Source organism: Tuber melanosporum, assembly GCF_000151645.1.
Source record: "Tuber melanosporum whole genome shotgun sequence assembly, scaffold_18, strain Mel28".
Lineage (NCBI taxonomy): Eukaryota > Fungi > Ascomycota > Pezizomycetes > Pezizales > Tuberaceae > Tuber > Tuber melanosporum.
Window position 1 is genome coordinate 263,807 of NW_003298841.1, and position 6,000 is coordinate 269,806.

A 6,000-nucleotide genomic window follows, 5' to 3' on the forward strand; every position below is an offset into this window, starting at 1 on the left:
GATGAAAGAAGTGGAGGTTTTGGTGAGAGGTTTCCTGATTGGGAGAGGTTGTTCAGCCATGTGTGGCTTGAGCAAAGACACTACCACAGGGCTCTTCGTTCGGTTCAACTTGGACCGTGGCTCGGAATACTCTTCAGCCCCCGCACCTTCCCCTCCCAAAGACTCTCAGGCTGTAGTCCCTGAATCCTCCGTTTCCCCCGCCAAGGACAACTCGACTGCAGCTACAGTTGAGGCCAGCTCCTGGTCCGCTACTCCTCCCCTCGCTAGGGCTGTCCAAAGCAAGATGCCCAGCTTCCTCCGCCGGACCAGGACCAGCTTTTCGACCCCCTCCTTTCTGGCAGGAATGTCTTCAGGAGAAAGGGCTCTTTACGAAACCCTGAAGTTCAAGCTAGATGACCCTGATGACGAGGATTACAACCCTCCTGCCTCTGGAACACGCCGCCGGACATGGTCGGCATCTCCCATTAAGCGATCTGCTGCTCCTCTCCTTGGTCCCCAATTTTTGTGGGCTATCAACATCGATGAGGGATGGAAAAAACAGATTGTTCCCGCTCTTCCTGGCCTGCCCCTAGGCGTTCACCAGGGGCGCCTAGCCATCCCTCCACCTGTGGTACTCCCATCGACAATCGAGGCCACACCCCTTTCTCCATTCCCGCTAATGACTGAGGATGTCCTGCCCACCTCTGGGGTGATGGCTAGAGACACCCCTATGGGCCTGGGGGAGGGGCGCAACTCGGAAGTGACTGGTTTGGATGACAGCATACACGCCCCTTTACCAGCCATGGGTTCATCACCTCCACCTATTTTTGAACGATGGGTGTCACCTCCCGAAGGCCAACTGGAGGGCCTCGTGGAGACCCCTAGTGATGATTCAACCCTGTTGGAAGTTCAGCTCCCAGAAACCCAACCAGAGGATGCCGACACTATAGTGGCCCAGGCGGACTCGATCATGGCAGGTGTCTGTAAGATGCTGGATGCTGATAGGACTCCATCTCCTGGACCCCGCTCGGGTAGTGTATTCGGGTCCATGTTGGAATATCTGGAAGACATCCGGTCTGGTAATACTCAGCCTCTTCTCTCCTCGGAGTCTGGGTCGATTGAAGACGACACAGTACAGGACATACAAACTTGGATGAACAGTAGCACCACCTTTGACGATGAAGGTCTAAGGAACGGGATAAACTACTGGAGTTGAGTTCATGTCTTGGAACGGGCAGTAAAAGCACTAACTGACATTGTTGGCAGGCAAGGGGAGGAAATTGAAGCCCTCCAGGTAAGGTTGTCCCCGAGCCACCACTCCTCCCCAGCTGTACCTCACGGTACCTCCGATGTTTCTTCAGAGCCTACCCTACCATCCCCTACCCCTGAGAGAAAGGAGGCCTCTAAGGAGGCTCCTACTGCTAAAGCCTCCTTTACGGAGGTAGCAAAACGAATGGAATACGTGCCCAAGCCCCATGCTGGCCTACAGGAGCGGGTACCTCCTGCTTGACCCACATCAGTGGCCTCATCCCACCAGTCCAACAGTAGCAGCAACTCCTCCAGTGAAGGGGGGGTAGTCTTGCGAGTAGCCCGTGAAGGTGAAGGCAAGTCTGTTCACTGGGCAGAAGAGGAGGGGGAGGAAGAAGATAAAAAGAAAGAGCGAAGGAAGCATGGCAAACGCCTGAGTGGTGGTGCCAGCAGGAAAAGAAAGGCTACCAGAGAGGCTGGTCAAGAAAGGGAAGCGGCAACCCCGGCCAAGACTCAGGGGAAGGCTGATAAACAGGAATCGGCTCCAAAGGATGCGATACCTGTTATTACGGTGGATCAATCTGGGCTAGCAGCCCTGGCCAGTGTCAAAGTAGGTGTGGCTCAGACACAACAGGAATACCGATGGGTACCAATGGGACCCCCAGACCCACTAAACTCGGTACTACCACCACCGCGCTCGTCGCCAACCCCAAATGCTAGAGGGAGGCACATCACTATACGCTTCGCCACTTGAAAGAAGGTTGCCCTGCCAGAGGGTGTCGATATTGAGGCAATCTGAAATCGGATCAATGTGACCTTTTCCAATCAGGGCAAGATTCGAGGAAATGCTCGGTATATTCGCGCAGGGCATGTCTGGCCGGAAATTGGATGCATCTTCCTGACTTTGGCAGCACACTCCGTAATGGAGCTGGGCAACAGGTTAGACAAGGCCAGGCTTGATCTGCTTAGGGAATTGTCACTCCCGGAATTCGAATTCCAGAGGAATCTAGAAAAGGTGAAGATTTTTGTTTCTGGTGTCCCACTTGCTGACACAGGACGGGGATTGATCTACAGGGTGGAAGGATGGACTGGAAGCGCGGCTTATGACGGCCTTCGCACTGATTTGCAGTAATCCAATACTGGTATAGTCACTGTTTCCCAGCCCGATATTATGGGATCCATACATGCCATGAGGCAGGCCAATGCGATAAGTTGCGGCATCCGCTTCGTGGTGGAAAATAATGAGGCCATCAAGGAAAGACTGGCAGAGGGAAAAATTTGGTTGCGAGGAGGTGCCCGCAATGTCCAGGATTTTGAAGAGCATTGCCCCCTCAAGGTATGTGGTAAGTACCTAGAAACTGGCCACTTCGAAGCGACATGTGGCTGCCCACCCTCGGTGCCAATTCTACTTCAGAGAACACTTCTCTCAGGAACACATGTGCAGCAAGCTGGCTTGTCCAGGAGGAGTGGGTCAGGCCTGTAGACATACCAGGAGACAGTGTTGGTTATGCGACCGGATGGACCACTTCACAGGATATGAGTGATGCCCAGGTATCAAATCGTCATCTCCAACTCCACCTTCCACGCCTGCCAGACAAGGAATAGCCACATCTGCAAAGCCCGCCAAGGAACCTGTCAGAAGACCAGAACAGCAGGGTGGGAGAACAGGAGGGAATGGAAGGAGGAGAAGCCGCAGCCGTGGGAGGTCCTCAACACCCAGGCTGGTCGAGATCAGCAGTGATGAGGAAGATGAGGCTCCCCACCGTAAGTCAGAAAAGGTCAAGGGTAAGGAGCAGGAACGGCCTTCCCCCTCCCCGGCACATGGAATTTTAAAAACCAAGGCCGGCGCCGCCACTAAGCCTCGAGACGAGGAAACGAGTTGGGTTGCCCAGGATCTGGATACTGGCTCCACCTATGCCTCTGGCCCTTGCGGCCCGAGTGGATCAGTCAAAGCCCCCTTTTAATGCTTATTACGATATTGGCACTAAACGTGGGGAGGAGTAGTCGGAATCGGGCGCTGGCAATTGATTTGTTTTCCTTTGTTGATTTGTTTTTTATTATTGAAACTCCTGTTGATCGAGAGGGACAACATGTACCAGTAGATGTTGATGGATGGGATTTGTTTTCCTTTGTTAAGGGGTCAGGTGTTGAGGTGTTTGTTCAGTCCCACATTTGTAGACAATTTGAGGTGGTTGGGCATGGGGAAGGCAGTGCTCAGATTGGGTATGGGGAGAAAGGGACAAAGAAGGTACTCACTGGAGTCTACTTTCGACCCGGCTATACTAAAGACCAGTTTGCTCGATGGTTGGATGAACTCGGGAAACCTGACACTGCATTTGGGGACTTCAACGCCCGGCATCAAGACTGGGATCCCAACACGGACCATAACAATACAGGTGAACGATGGCTGAAACAGTGGTTTACAGCCCCAGCTTGCGACATGAATATGGTACCTCCGACAGTGCCAACCTTTCGGGACATTTCCAGAATCGACCTATGCCTGCACAAGGCACCCTATGTTCGACATCGATATATGGACGCTGCTGGCTGCGAGCATAGTGCTTAAGCCTTGAAGCTGAAGGTGGACCTCCCTGACAACATCATGCGTCGGAAGCTGGCTTGGAAAAAAGCAGTTTGGAAAAAGGTTGGGAAACAGTTAGACGCCCTTAAAGAGGTGGGAGATGAGAGGCTGTGGGAAGGTGTGAAGAGTGTGGTGGACGCACTCCCGTGGGCCTCCACTGGCAGAGGTCGGTGTGAGTGGTGGACACTGGAGTTGGAAACGATGAGGTTAGATGTGGCTCGGCTACGACGATACTCCAAGCGCAAGGCGGAGCAGGTGGAGGACTACAAACTGGTCAGGAGTGTTTACCGGGCTTGCCTGTCAAGGGCCAGGTTTGAACACATCAGGACCAAGATAGCTGAGAGCCAGGACCCGGACATTTTTCGACTAGCACAGAAACTGGAAGCCAAACGAACACTTCCCTCCATGGCCCGATCAGACGGGTCCTACGCCACGACGCACTTGGACATCAGCGACCTGATTGCACAACAGTTATCCCCTGGCGATCCTACCCCTTGGAAAGACTCCATAATTAGTATGGATAGTGCTCAGGAAATGGAGATCACCCTTGCTAGGTCACCTACGAATACGGGTCCAGGCGAGGATGATATCTGATATCCATTCATACGGTTCTCGAAGCGGAGGGATACGACAACTTTGCAACGATTGGTTGATTACGGGCTGCGTCACGAACTTCCCGATTGGCATCGGGCAGAGGTAGTGCTCATACCAAAGATTGAGAAGCTCAGATACGATGTTGTCAAGTCATGGAGAATGATACACCTCTTCCCGACATCTGCAAAGGTTGCAGAACATGTGGTCCTGCTAAGACTGGCCACATGTCTTGACCTGGGGGAGACACAGTTTGGTTCTCACCGAAAAAGGGGGGTTCACAATGCCATGGTGGTGGTCTTTGAATTCCTACGGCATAATGAGGGCTACAAACAGCTGATTTTGTCCATGGACGTTGAAGGAGGATTCGATAACATTGATGTTGACCTCGTGTCAGACTTCCTGGTTGCCCGGGGGTGTCCATTGAACCTGTGCCAGTGGATGCGAAGGTGGACTTCCTGGCAGTCGATCCGCTTCCGCTTTAATGGATGCGTCTCCAAGGCCTACTATGTCAGCAAAGGGGTGCCTCAAGGCTCGCCACTTTCTCTGTTTCTCTTTGGGGCCTACATGGCGGATATATTCACACCGCGAATGCGCTACTCCCCTGGGGTCCGACATTTGGTGGTCTCGTACGTGGATGACGGGGTTATCATGGTAGCTGCAGATTCTTGTAATGCTGCCCGATACCAGGCGGGAGAAACTTTTGCGGACTGCGATCGCATAGCAAGGGCTAGAGGGATGGGGTTCAGTGCCCTCAAGACCCAGTGGATCGGATTTGGGGACAGGGCGTGGGGAGGAATGGAGGTGTTGGGAGAAATGGTTTTGCCTTCTGAGGACTTGCGGATTCTCGGGTATAGGTTCAATGTATTTCTTAACTTTTCTTCTCATGTAAAGTACTGGTTGGAAAGGGGGTTGGGTGTTAGGAGAAGGATTTCGGCGTTGTGGAGGAGGTTTGGGAGTGTTGGTGGGCTTGGGGCATGGGAGACTTACCGCTTGGTGCAGGCAGCCTACCTTCCGACCGTCTATTACGGGTTTGAATTTGTAACCAACCACCCGTCGTATGTGAAACAAATTCAGGTCCATGTCAACGACTGCCTCCGATCAGTTTTCCGGATGCCTATGAAGTTGGCAAACAATATACTGCTGGCTGAGTTCGGAACACCACCTGTTGCCATCCAAGGGAGGTATCTGCAGAGGAGGTGCTACAGCCGATTTATCAACTACCGGTACTGTGATCAACACCCGTGGTTCGGTGAGATACGGCTCGGTTGGAAGCACGAAGGGATGGTGGCACATCGGTGGAATTCAGACAAGGAACTCACCTGCCGGCCCACGGTTGCGATTGGGAAAGGCAAGGCGGTGATGGCTACATGCCACCATTCGCTGTACACAGATCTCTGCAAGTCCTCGGATGTGGTCATATACACAGACGGGTCCAAGTCCTCTGAAGGGGCTGGTGTGGTAAGGGCAGTATTTGAGAAAGGGGCACTGACCCGTATTGACGTGTGCGCGGTTTCCCCGTCTTGGAGCATTGTTGAGTGTGAGCTGTTTGCGGTTGTCTGTGCACTCCGACACGCCCAGGGGATGGCCAAGAGATGCCT